The following is a 15,087-nucleotide window of genomic DNA, read 5'->3' on the forward strand; positions in this document are numbered from 1 at the left end:
CTGAGAAAAGAAATAGGAGAGTAAAGAAAAAAGAAACTTTGATTGAGAGCAGATTTACAGATTTGGACTTAGAATTAGTAGAACATTTTGTCTTAGAGCACCAAAAGTAAAATATTAGGATACATACAACTTCAAGAAGAAAATCGGCAGAAAAACAATGAGAGACGCCCTTATACATGAAGTACCAGCACTTGACCTAAACAAGATTCTTTCAAGATTTTTCCTTTCGATTCGTCAGAATGATGGAAATGAATACTAGCCATGAACACTGAAAGGTAAAAATACCTATATATTTACTAATATTACAAATATTTAATTTAAAGAATAGTGTATGTGCAATAAAATGATGCATGCGCACTTTAGATAATTTAAGTTTATTGAAAAAGAAATGAACTAATGAATGAGTAAACGATAAATGAAATAACTGATTACCAACAACATTTGATGTAATGAACAAGAATGTTATTCACAGAGCTTTAATTAACGTCAATTACGTTTTAAGGTTTGTTCATCACACACACACACAGACATATATATATATATATATATATATATATATATATATATATATATATATATATATATATATATATATATATATATTTAGAAGACGAAGATGATACTATTTGTATCGTTTTTATACTACAAAGATAGTTATTAATCAATGAAACTTCATCACAAATTAAAAATAGAGCATACTGTTGAAATATAACCTAATTCTGCTCAAACAATATTTTATATGCGTATGAAAGCGAAATGAGCGTATCACAATTTGATATACCAATACTATTGATATATGAAACTGCTTTATACCAACACTTTAAAAGCCACGCTATTTTAACGTATGCGGCATAAATAAATGAATAACTCTCTCTCTGTCTCTTTCTCTTTGTCTGTCTGTCTGTCTGTCTGTCTGTCTCTCTCTCTCTCTCTCTCTCTCTCTCTCTCTCTCTCTCTCTATATATATATATATATATATATATATATATATATATAGAGAGAGAGAGAGAGAGAGAGAGAGAGAGAGAGAGAGGGGGGGGGGGGCGGGTAGTTTAGCTACTCCGTGCCACTAGCTTCATCGCTTTTTATATTTATTATTTGTTAAAAGTATGATGGGAAGTTTGGAGCGGTATCTGACCGGAAACATATACAATTACAGCTTATTTTATGGCCATGAATTTTACCAAGTAAGAGAGGCCACAAAAAGTAAACAGAAAGACCTAAGAAAGAAAGGGAAAGGAAACGAACCCACAGCTGCTGAGGTCATCAGTGTTGATGACATCTATAAATTATTTGAATCCTTGCCTTTGGGCCCCAGCACACCATGAAGCTTACTAAACACTTTATGGTTTAACAATATCTTGCTCTTTCGGGTAGGGAAGTGTGTGAAGAACACAGAAACCAAAAGTGGGTAGATATGTTATTAAAGCAAGATTGCAAACTGAAACCTGAACATTTAGAGTTATCGGGAAGCAGACGAAGACAGTGGAGGACATAATGAACACAATAAATGAAAAACAAAGATGTACGCTAACCTCTTCTTTCCATATAGATATCCTGTAACTGTCTGCAAATGTTACATGAACAAACAAACAAGCGATTGTTGTGACCATCCATCTTACTATGCCCCTGTAACTCACGTGTATGCACCTGGCCAAATGAACTGGGACAAAAAAGCTTAATACCCTGGGGGAAAATGCCTATGAAAGCAAACGTGCCCGATTTGGTTTAAAAGCGCATTACAAACTCAAGCGTGAGAAGATATTTCAGAAACTAATAGTAAGCAAGGTTCCAGCCACATAGGCTATTCACATCACTGGCCATAAAAATCCTAACTCTCTCAACATCTACCTAAAACTTAGTCACAACCAGTAATGTGTTACGTCGAACCTGCTTTCTTCAAACTTTTTCAAATGTACCCATTGTGCCCCAGTTGAATCAAAGATATACATGCTGTCAGAAATGAAAAATCACGCGTTATTCCACAAGCAGATTTTCCGGTAGCATATCCTTGCACTACTAACATATCTCCACGACAGAAAGTACCAGTTTTCCAAGAAACAGTGAGCTTGAAAGTACTGCACAAGGTTATTAGCTGTTTGGGAGGGGGTGTGTGTTTCATACATGGAGGTAATTTTACAATCAATATTAATTACAACCCAGTATGTCACAAACAGTTTCACCTCTCTAAAGAAAAGGAAAATGAAATACAATAGAGACACATATTTCTGCCCGTGAATAATCCAACACACGGTCACTCGTTCTACATTTCACTCTTCGTTAGAGCCGTGTTCATTATTTAACATAAAATTTTTTCTAAATTAGTAGTGACGAAAATGAAAAATTTGATAAAACTTCAATCATATCAAATATTTTTGTGTTATTTTCTCACACGTAAAAAACTGTTTACTTCGTATGGACAGGTCACTCCACATCCCTCATTAACATATTCAAATTAATGTGCCGTGTTTTCAAAACATTTGCACCCGGCCTTAGAGCTCTTCGCAAAATATTTACAACAGGTAACTATTAAAAATGATAACTGTTTCTTTTAAAGGTGAGGGTGTATAACCGGTAAATATAGTTGGATTCCACTGAGATGATTATTCTGGTTTTCCTAAAAGATTATAAGACCGAACGACCTACAGAAAAATGTGAAGACAAAACAGTGACTGACAAATACTGTATGTTTTGAATATGCTAAACTATATTGCAAAAATAAAGAGTTCCTTTATCTTTAAAGGAAAATCGGTGAGAAAAATAATCTACGTAGGGGTTTGCATCGAGACAATGAAACCCAGTCACGGGGTTACATTATTTGCCACTACTGAGCAGAGCCTAGTGGGGAGACAAATACTGTAACCCTTGACTGGGATTTCCTTTCTTGGTGCACACCACATCATATATTCTGTTAATCTCAGTCTCGTTCTCTCACGCATCGAGTCCACGCGAGTCTGTTCAAGGGAAGAAACCCTGATTGTCATCTGCTGTACCTGACGGAGTTGCTATAAAATCAGACAAAATTAACAACATCAACAACATTCACGCACAAAGGAACTGAAGGTCTCTGCAACTTTGATAGCACACCATACAAGACATTTTGACACACACACACACACACACACACACACACACACACACACACACACACAGAGCCATATAACCCGAAACTATTAAAGCCATCAGTGGTGATCACACGAAGAAACTGTTTGAATTCTCGCTGTTGGACCTTAACACACTATCAACTTCATTAAACACGGTATGGTTTAAAAATATGTTACACTTTAGTGTACAGGGAGGGGGTGAAGAACACAAAAACATCAAGTCGGATGATATCTTTTAAAGCAAGATTGTGAACTAAATTTAGAATATGTCGAATTTAACGAGAAACAGAGAAAGACAGGGTAGGACGGAAAAAGGCAAGGAATGACAGACGAAGAATGTAGGACGTAAAAAGACGTGGAATGACAGACCAAGAATGCAGGACGTAAAAAGACGTGGAATGACAGACCAAGGATGTACATAAAACATATTTCCAGATAGGTCCTCTATATACAAGTGTTATAAGCACAAACGTCCTAGTATTTTGTGTGCCCTTGACTATGCATTCTACCTTGACGATGCAACACGAGTTGATGAGCCTCGGCCGAATGAGCAATTGGTACTCGTTGGGGCAAGAAAGCTGAGTACTTTATGAGTAAAAGGTTGTGAAACAAACTTGCCCATGTTGACTTCTAAACATATCACATAAACCCAAGCGTAAGAAAATATTTATACTCGAAACTAACAGAAAACAATGTTCCAGACACACATGCTATACAAGTCACTGGCTACAAAACTCCAAACTCCCTCAACAACTACCGCAAACTTACTAACAGCCAGAAATGTGTTATGTCAAACCTGCCTGCTTCAAAACTTATCAAACCCTACAATACGCCCCTGCTGAATCAAACATAATAATGCAATTGCAAATGAAAACCCATGCACCAGTCAGAGTGGTTTATTCATCAGTCTACACGCTATTCCACAAGATTTCCCTTTCGTGTATTATTGCATTACTTATAGCAACGCCTGTCATATTTCCCAGACAGAAAATATAAATTTCCGAGAAAATCGTGAATTAGAAATGCCCTCACATAGTTCAGTTCTTTAATGTAATTGATGGGTTTTCAATATATGGCGGTAATTGTATAGCCAATATAAATTACAACACCAGTATGTCACCAACAGTTTCACTTCTTCCAAAGAAAAGGTGAATTATGTCTGATAGTAAGACAGATATATAATTCTCCATGAATAGTCAGTCAAGCATATACATCGTATTACAGTCATTACGCATCTTAGAGCTCTGTACCCAGTATCGTATATTTCATTAACTACCGTAGAACGTTTCCAAATTGGAACTGATGAAAGTTAAAACTATGCTTGTGAAAGATATTAATTACTTATTGTTATTTTCATATGACATCCGTCGAATGTCAAATGTTTTTTTATGTTTCTAATTTCTCACACATAGACAGGTTACCCTACTGCCCTCATTGACATTTTGGTATTAATGCGCATTGTTTACATACAATAACACTTTGCTCCGCACGCTCATGTTGCAATACTCACAACACGTAACAATTATAACTTGCTTTTTTCAGGATTTTTTCTTCTTTTCTACGGGTAAATATATCTAGATTCAACTTTGGTAATCATTTAGATTTTCATAAATCAGTATACAACATGATGACCTAGATAAAAAGTGCGATGCAATAATAGTGCCTGACGACTACTGTGTGTTGAATCTGTTGAGTTTATTGCATAAGTGCGGGACTATTTGAATTTTAATGGAAAAACTGGGTGAGAACAATAATCTACCAAGAGAAAGGAAATCATAGTCTGTCGCGTGGATACATTATTTGTCTCCCGTTGACTGTGATCTCTGATTTTATTGTTTCGAATATATAGATGAGATACAAGCTGGAATAGAACAACCTTTTCTAAGGTTTTTTAAATGAATGGGAGATTAGAAACTGGGCGGTAGTTCTTTAAATCGTTATGGTCTAGTGTTGATTTCTTCAGCAGAGGCTTTACAATGGCAGGTTTGAAAAATGATGGGAACTTCCCAGATGAGAGAGAGGTATTAATAACATCAGTTAGTGAAGGTAACACTGGATCTAAGCACTCAAGCAGCAGTGATGTTGGAACTGGATCAAGTTCACATGACTTTGGTGCACTCTTCATCACGATTGTAAGTACGAAATCCATACAGACAGTTTCAAATGCTGCTAATGGTTGCCGCTCAAATTCTGCATCCCAGCTGTATGGTGACGACGAATCAATTGAATTTGTGGTGTCAAGCTTATCTCTAATGGTTTGTACTTTGTCACGGAGGAAATTTGCAAACATGTCCCGAAGGTCGACTGGAGAGAAGATAGTTGGAAGTGGTGTTGTTTTGTTCCTTGACATTAGCTTGTTAGTAATCTCGAAGACCTCTCTGCAGCTGGAACTTTCCATGATCTTAGGAGTGTAGTGGGCTGATTTCGCTGCATGGACAATATCTGTGACATTCTTCTTAGCGACTTCATAGATTTGCTTATGAATAGTGAGTCTGGTGGAAAGCCAGAGCCTCTCAGCTTTACGGCGGTCTCTTTTAGCAGTGCGAAGCTGGTCCCTAGCACTGCTATACCATGGAGAACACTTTTGAATTGATACCCTGCACTTGGTAGCTGGGGCATGTTTGTCAAGTAATGAACGCAGACAGTTATCGAGTTGTTCTGCGGTAGGAGGTAAGTAAGTTGTTAGGTTAGCTTAGATGTCGTGCATTAGTTTGGTTCTATTTATCATACGGAGGTTTCTCTTAGTAGCAGATAAAGGTGGAGGGTTAGGGACTGATACGTCAAGATGGCACATAATGCAGAGGTGATCTGATGCAAGGTCATGGGATACCAGGGAGGACCGTAGAGTGTTATCATCAGGTCTATGAAGAATCCAGTCTAAAATGTGACCATGTTTATGGGTGGGTTGGTTAACTGACTGTTTGAGGTTGAAAACATTAATGGAATCTATGAGTTTTGATGTATTTGAGTTTCCGGGACAGTCAAAGTGAAAGTTGAAATCTCCAAGAATAATCAGGTTGCCACCTATCGAATTTCCATAGTCCATGAGATTCGGAAACTGCTCCAAAAAAGAGAGAGTCAGCCAGCTTGTTTTTTCTACTAGGAGGAGGGCGGCATAGGCAGAAAAAATGGACTGACCTTTGCTCCAGTGTGAGTGTGGTTTGACTAGTTCAAACGATGTGTGGTCGAAATTGAATGTTGTGGTATAGTTAAGATGTTTTATCATGGAGTTCTTTGTGATGACAGCAATTCCACCTCCGCGAGAATTACGGGGGGAACGACTTTATGGAGTAACCAGTGGGTGTTAGATCCGCACACTTGGGCTCATCGCCTGATGTTTTTAGCCATGTTTCTGTCACGAAAAATATGTCAACATTTTGGTCGTTGATAAAATTAACTATTTCTGTGCTCTTTTCCGGTGGTCCTACTGACTGGGCATTGAATAATGCAATGCGCAGCGGTATTTCTTGGATAGTTGACACAAAGGTTGACGAATCAATTGGGATTTGAATTAGGTTATCTAAATTAACGGTCGAAATTTTTTTAAATGGTTGTGCCGAAATAAGGGAGATAACTGGAATTCTTCTTCCTGTTCTATGCCGGCCAGCTTTGAAACAACGTTTCTTTTATCGCTTCTGTTTACATTTAGGTAATGATGAATGTAGTCCCAGTTCGTTTAGTTTAGAGCACAATGTAGTGTGGAGAGACAAGGAGTGAACATTTAAAGCAATTAATGAGGGTCCATCGTGGCATAAACGGGTTGACTGGCGAGTATCACGTGATGGCAGTTTGTTCAAAAACAGTGGAGAAAAACAGCTGAGAAAAAGTCAAATTATTCTCGTTTCCAAAACAAGGTGATGAAGAAACACATACGAATATAACAGCCAAGACATAATGAACACAATAACGAAGATGAAAACAGGTAACAAGCACAAATATCATGAAAACGGCACTAAAAAACGGAACAGCTGCTTCAAGCCGGTTGAGCGATAGCGGCCATCTTGATAGAATGTTGATAGAAAAGAAAGCTCCTATGCCATTCACTGCAGCTGATGGCTTAGTGATTAAAACACAGTAAATCATGTACTCTCTTAAGAAGCACTGATGGCCTGATAGGAAGATTTTATCCTGTTTTATTGTTTTATCCTGGCATAATTATGGGTGAAAGAAAGATAATCAATTTACAAGACCCGGATGCTGATAATGATGCAGCCAACAAAATACAAGTGGATGCATGATTTGTCCAAGATAACCACCTTTTAAAACAACATAAGTTAAAAACAAATGGTGAGTTTCTTACTGTTAGACTGGATATGAGTACTTAAATGATTTTTGTTAACAACAGCAACACGAACAATGCTTCTACTACTGCTGCTGCTACTACTACTACTACTACTACTATTATTATTATCATTATTATTATTATTACTTTTGTCGATAAAAATGAAACAATTATTCCAGTGTAAGATATAAGAAAGTTCAACAAAGAGAGGCATACGTAACAAGTAAAGATCGTATGTATGCGTTTTATTAACAATTAAAAAAGATGTAAAAAGAATTCCTAATATGTTCTCAATAGGTTCTAAATCTAAAAGAAAATAATTATAATTCTCTTATTCATTTTGCTTTGGTGGTGACAAAGGTCGGTCATTTAAAAAGGCCATGTGAGCGTAATTAAAACATCAATTATGTTTTCCTACAAGAAAAACAACCCTGGTTCTAAAATATTCTTCACATGCGTGATAAAAACAGTCGATTATCAAGACACGAAGGTATCCTGTGCAATTCACCTTATGAGACAATTATAGGAGATTCTGAAGTTGGTATATTTGATGAAGAATCGTCACCAAAATTAAAAATAATTATTCCTGCTGGAGGTAAAAGTGGTTTCAAAATAATTAATAGAGTTATCTACGGAATAAAAGATCAAAGAAACTCCCAAAAGTTTTTGACAAAGATAACTATTATGAAGATCGGTTGATTTAATAAAAAGGTTACAATTACTCTGTACACGCAAGGGAAATGAAAATAAATCGAAAGATGCTAATTATTGAATGATATGCATACTTCATAAATTGTATAATGAAAATATAAGTAATAAATATGAATACAAAACTTAGTTTTCAGTACCATTTGTGTTAAGTGTGAGCAAATAGTACACAAGTTGTTGGTATTGGTGCATAGGTGTTTTATAGTGAATTTAGTATTACATCAGCCAATCATATTTTAAATATAGTGGATTTAGTATTACATCAGCCAATCATATTTTAAATATAGTGGATTTAGTATTACATCCGCCAATCATATTGTAAGTATAGTGGATTTAATATTACATCTGCCAATCATATTTTAAGTATAGTGGATTTAGTATTACATCAGCCAATCATATTTTAAGTATAGTGGATTTAGTATTACATCCGTCAATCATATTTTAAGTATAGTGGATTTAGTATTACATCCGCCAATCATATTGTAAGTATAGTGGATTTAGTATTACATCCGCCAATCATATTGTAAGTATAGTGGATTTAGTATTACATCAGCCAATCATATTTTATGTATAGTAGATTGAGTATTACATCAGCCAATCATATTTTAAGTATAGTAGATTGAGTATTACATCAACAAATTATATTTCAGTTATAATATATTTAGTATTACATCCACCAATCATATGTCAAGCATAGTGGATTTAGTATTACATCAGCCAGTCATATTTGAAATATTCTGTTATTTGTAAAGACTATCATATAACAGTACCCATAAGAGTATACGGTATTTCAGATGTGGATTACATACAAGAAAAAAAATGCTTGGAGATAAGGATAAAATTAACAAAACTACTGAACCAGATTATAACACTTTATAAAATAACATTGAAGCGGAAACTATCAGGCTGACGTTACAGTTCCAAAATGACTGTAAAATATCCTTTGGTCTGATTGAAGAATTTTGACAGACCAGTTCAATAACAATATAAAAAAAGTAATATTAATGTATTTTTCACACATTGTGTATTGTGGTTTGGTTACTGGAGGATGTATTAATGGAACCAGCTAATAGCCTCTTTTTAGTTTCGCCCCAAATAGTCGGACAAGTGAGTGAATCATTGCATTTCTTTTAAGGTGCCCCATATTTTATAGATGATAATGTGAGTGAATAAATTGCTTTATCTTTTCCACAAGCTGGACCTATAAACCTATAATCTGGGCTACTATCATATTCAAAGTGGCAGCGCTGTTATGGATTAATTCAAACGTGAAACCGATTTATCTTCAGTACCAAATCATGCATAAATGCAACCAATCTTACTGGAAGTGTTTCATATTGCTCTAAATGCTGGTATAAAGGTACAAGGTTGTAATCCTCGGCTTGCCAAACGCCAGCTCCTAGCTGCACGCCACCAACAAATATAATTTGTATACCATTATTCAACGCATTACACAGTATTCCACGATGCATAATTTTAGATAGAAATTCCCTGATACAGTATATTATGAAGCATTTGAAGAATGAACACCTGCTAATGAAAAAGTCAACATTGCTCATATTAGTTTATGCTTGCCGACTCTTGAAGCGTTATGATCAGTGACAAGTGATAATGAAGCAAATGTGGGTAGTGGTTATGACAAAGGACATTTTGAACATGTGACAATATATTGACAAGAATGTAACGGTAATGATTAAGACGCATTTGGTTATAGTATTTCGGTGGGCAAACATAAATAATGATCAGAATGGAAACAACGTGATTTATCACGTATATTTAATACGAATACACGTGAGTGTGAACTCTGTACAATATCCAGGGCGAACACTGCACTGCAACTGTACAGCAGGAAATTACAATTATACAAGAACTTACATCGTGTTTCAGAAGGCTGTAGATAAGTACATTTACCATGATAGTGACACGAATATAAATATAATTTATTCTGCGATTTTATACAGTATATTTCATATATTACAAAATATGATGAAAAACTTTGCAACGTGGACAAGTTCTTTTGAGAGTAGTATAGTGGGGCACTCTAAGGACAATGAAAATCCCAGTCAAAAAGGTCGTGGGCACGATTACGGACAAGGTTTTTCCGACCCTCCTGGGCACGTTAATGGAAATTGAACATGAGGAATATTGGGGTTGTATATGGACAAAGGAAAGTGAAGTTGTTATATAGGGACAATATGAAAGGAACACGTAAGGTGACGTCACGGTGCTGAAGATTGGTAACACTGTAGCAAGGGGATGATCTCAATCGGTCCAAACAGCGGGGGAAAACCTAAAACGCTTGGCGGGGTGGGACTGGCGGGACATAGACATATATAACACATACAACATACATACAGACATAGGTTTATGAACATCAAAACACATATATAGCAAAGAGAATAAATATCTTTTCGAGTCATATGAGTGGCACTGAAAAGGGCCTTTGGTTTTCTTGTTCTAATTTCTTCTTTTCCTCCACCAACTTCTTATTTTCTGTCCTATATTCGTCTTCTTTTTCTGCTCCTCATTCTCCTTCTCCTGTTTCTCCTCCTACTCTTTTTTCTTTTCTTGTTTTCACTTTCTACCTCTTTTTCAATTTTCTCATGCCAGGCTCTCATTTGTTATCTGATTTCTTCGTCCTCCTTATCCTCCTTTACTTTTTTCATCAGCTGTCTCAATTTTGTTTTCGTTTTCTTTACAGTTTTAGTCTTCATCTTAGCCCCGTGGATGGTATAAACACCATACGTCATCTTAGCCCTGTGGATGGTATAAACACCATACTTTATCTTTGCCCTGTGGATGGTATAAACACCATACTTCATCTTAGCCCTGTGGATGGTATAAACACCATACTTCATCTTAGCCCTGTGGATGGTATAAACACCATACTTCATCTTAGCCCTGTGGATGGTATAAACACCATACTTCATCTTAGCCCTGTGGATGATATAAACACCATACTTCATCTTAGCCCTGTGGATGGTATAAACACCATACTTCATCTTAGCCCTGTGGATGGTATAAACACCATACTTCATCTTAGCCCTGTGGATGGTAGAAAACACGATACTCAAACGTCATCGTAAAGTCCTCCACTATTCCCACGTCACCATAACTACTACCATTACTACCATATATACCATGGAAAGTGATGTTGTGAGTGTCAAACCTGATGGATGAGAAAGCGATGCCACTCGTTATCGTGGACTATTTACTGGTTTTCATGGTGGATGTCAACCTCCATGCAAGACCATGCGTCTACCACCATACGGATGTCATCCAAAAATGAGCAAACTCCTGCGGATTTCACCGTACCCTCATCGAAACGAGCCTGTGACAGAAGAAGATTCGTTCCCTGTGCGTTTGCCTGAATACTGCAACTTTGAAAGTCGATTCCAAACCTTCAAAGAAAAATGGCCTAAATATCTGGGAGGACCTACCCCCGAAGAATCAGCCAGAGCCGGATTTTTATACTTGGGCGAAGGGGATAAAGTCCAGTGCTTCAGTTGCGGTATGTCACTTCACGAGTGGGAGCAGAAAGATTCGGTTTACCTGGTACATGCTCGATGGTCTCCGAATGGTCACTACCTATCTTTAGTGGGACGACATCAGAAATCTCTGAATTATGTCAAAATTTTTATATGAGATATACAAAAATTGTCAGCATGAAAACACGAACCAATACTGTGAACGCTCAGTATTTGATCTGGTAAGAAGAAATTGTACAATACACAACAGAATGATTTAAGTTCACATTCCAGTCTGTCTGCACTGCAATGATAACAACACAAGAGCGTAGGCATTATTTTGCCACACTGCCTTAGAACAAAACAATGTATCACCCGTTGTAAGCCATTTCATTGGCTAGACTTATTTTCTTACCGCGTTCGCTTCGCATTGATATCAGTAGCTCTTCACACAGTGACGAGATAGGCCATGTTTTCTGGGTCTCGCCGCTAGACGATTTAAATATATTTTAAAAAAATTAAACTAATGCACGAACAATATTACCATGGGCGATTCCATGGAAACTGTGTCAATCTTATTGCAAAATAATCAAGGAATGTTTAACTGTATTATTCCGTGAGAACGTTTTAGTCGCATTCGTCATCAGTTCACTCTGGGGATATTTTCAATGGTGGAATTATCCTATGGATTGGATTTAGTAAGTGGATAGTGTGTTTCCTTTCACTTTCTTAGTGAAAATATACCATAAAAATAAACGCAAGTGTCGTGATACTTTTTAAAAGTAGGAATAACATAGTCTGTCTCTCTCTTTCTTTCTTTCTCTCTCTCTCTCTCTCTGACATAGTAGTTTTGATTGAAATCCTAACGGTATTTGTTCCATTTGAAGATACCTCTCCAAAAATGTGATCAGTAGTTACCATAAATATATGAACTGTTCCGTTTGTCGTGTAATCTTGATCAAAACCTTACACTCTAACAGTTGTAGAACAATGTTTTTCTTCTATAAGTAAATTGTTGGATGAAATAAAATCTTGAGTTGACGAGCTTGTAAAATTCGGGTATTATAGCTTTATCCTTTTTTTAGGCACTGCAATGTGTCACGGAAAAAAACATTATAACATAGGTTTACCGGATTTGTTTTCTTCTTTAGAAAGGCAAGAAACACGCGGCTGTTTCAAGAATGACGCGAGTGACATCGCACTGTATAACCCTACCTATAGTTAACTCGGAATTCTAAAACCAAAACATGTGCTCAGAAAGAAATGTAACAATGTTCGACCTATTTACTCTGAGTTTAGACTCTCGATAGAACAAGGCGCGTTTTGGTGCTGCTTTTTCCCCGCCGTTAGATCTGTGAAAACTTTGCAACATTGTTGGTAGCGTGTTCTGCGAAACACAGGGCATCTCTTAAATTTGGGATATACAGCAAAATGTTAAGCTGTCAGTGGACAATACATGTCACACTACATTTTTATAAAATTGATGAATGAATGAAAACAATGAACATTTCTCACATATCATGTGTGGCTGTCTTATCTTTGTCCAATAATACAGAAAAAAATAACAGAACCAAAAGGTGTCCTACGTTTTTTCTTCTTTACCATTCTTGCTTTCTCTCTCCAATGTAATACTGTAATGTTAATTCTGTCTGCCAGTCTCTCTAAACACTCCAGACTAAAGTACTGCCCGTTCTATTGTCAAGCAATGCAGTAACACGTGTGCGTGTGCTTGCGCGTGCGTGTGTGTGTTTGCTTTCGCTTACACACATATCGTTTGTACAAATATTTAATTACAAAGAAATAGCAACCATTGACGTAAACCATTTAATTTTTGCTTTTCTCAAATGTGGTAATATTTGTTATTTACCAAACGAATTTCTTTTGGCGTGAATCAGGACTCGTGGTTTTGTGGCATAAGTGGAGAGCGTTGATTCAATCTCGCTTATGCCGTCTTCGAAATCGCTGGCATGGTTTTGAGCTAACACGTCAGCTCTTGTCTGATGCGACACGGCGCATCGTTGCCTCTTACTTTCTCAATGAAATCGTTTCATCTTATTGCAAAATTTCATTTGACTAGGTTTCAGCCGCAGCAGGTCCCTGTATATAGGGAGAGTGTCTTAGAGTCAGAGTATTCATTCAAATCTCAAACGATCAAGTAGATGGAAGGGTCAGCAAAGATCGACCAGCTAGTCAAAGATTTGCAAGGAGTCATACGAAAGCATAATTCACAGGCGAACGTGGCAACAAAACTTACCCTTCTGGTCGTTGATTTGATGAGAGTCATACGAAAGCGTATAAGTGCTGATGAAGTTTGCTATATCTGCAAGGTAAATGGTATTTGTCTCGAGAATACCTGCTTTGTCCAAAAAAGAGAGACGAAAGTCACGATACGTTGTCAGGAGAAAGGACACGGCTTTACAGTGCCCTACGACAAAGGAGAAGAAACAGAAACATGAGGAGAAAGCAGAGAGGGGTTAAGAAGAAGAAATTGATGATGAGGAAGAACTTTTGCCAGTGAAGAGATGGAAATGAAAAAATTGACATTTGAGCCGATGTGTTGGCCCTGATATGAATGTTCATACTAACTTCTAAAAGAGAATAGACCAGTAAGAATAGGTGTCTCTTGGTCTTGACTTTTTATAATAAGGATGGTGTGTTTTGTGTTTATTGACACTGCATGAACATGTGCTCTTTCACCTCTCTCTATCCCTCTGGGTCATTTTTTAGTTAGAATTGAAATAGAAGAGATGTGTTCCTTCACGCACTCACTCTAGGCATGCAAATGGTTAAAAATAGTCAGTCTGTTCATCCAACATATTGTGCCTTGATATTTTTCTGAAATCACACACTGACGCCATAGAATAACGGGATAAATGGGCTTTGGATTGTGCGTGTGTGTGTGTGTGTGGGTGTTTGGTGAAGTTGGTCATTGTAGGTGAGGGTTTAGGTGCTTTCAAAAACGTTTTGTTATTCACTCTGTGTTGATAGTATATAATGAGTTATTTCTTTACTCGTTGTTTATAGCATATATTGGTTTTCTTCTTCCGTCTGTGTGGTTAGTATATTATGGTTTATTCTTCTTCCCTGTGTGTAGATAGTGAATAGTGGGTTATTTTGTCTTCTTCCCTCTGAGTGGATATTTTGTACGGGTATCTTTTTTTCTTTTTCCCTCTGTGGTGTGTGTGGGTGTGTCTGTGTGTAAATTGTAAGCGTGTATTTATGTGCGTGTGTATTTGTGAATCTGTATGAGTTAGCGTACGTTTGTGTGGATAGTAGAGTGTGTTTTTCTCCCTTCCCTTCTGTGTGGATAGTAGAGAATGTTTTTGTATGCGTTCGCCGACGTTTGTGTTGATAGTAGATATTGTGTTTGTATGCGTGCGTGTACGTTTGTGTGGATAGTATATTTGGGGTTTGGTTTTTTGCTCTTTTCTGGGTGTGGATAGTATATTTGGGGTTTGTTTTTCTTCTTCCTAATAGTAGATATTGTTTTTTTATATAGTAAGTATTGGGGTATTTTTGATAATAG

Source organism: Sinohyriopsis cumingii, chromosome 17 (genome assembly GCF_028554795.1).
Source record: "Sinohyriopsis cumingii isolate HCF-2022 chromosome 17, ASM2855479v2, whole genome shotgun sequence".
NCBI classification, from domain to species: Eukaryota; Metazoa; Mollusca; class Bivalvia; order Unionida; family Unionidae; genus Sinohyriopsis; species Sinohyriopsis cumingii.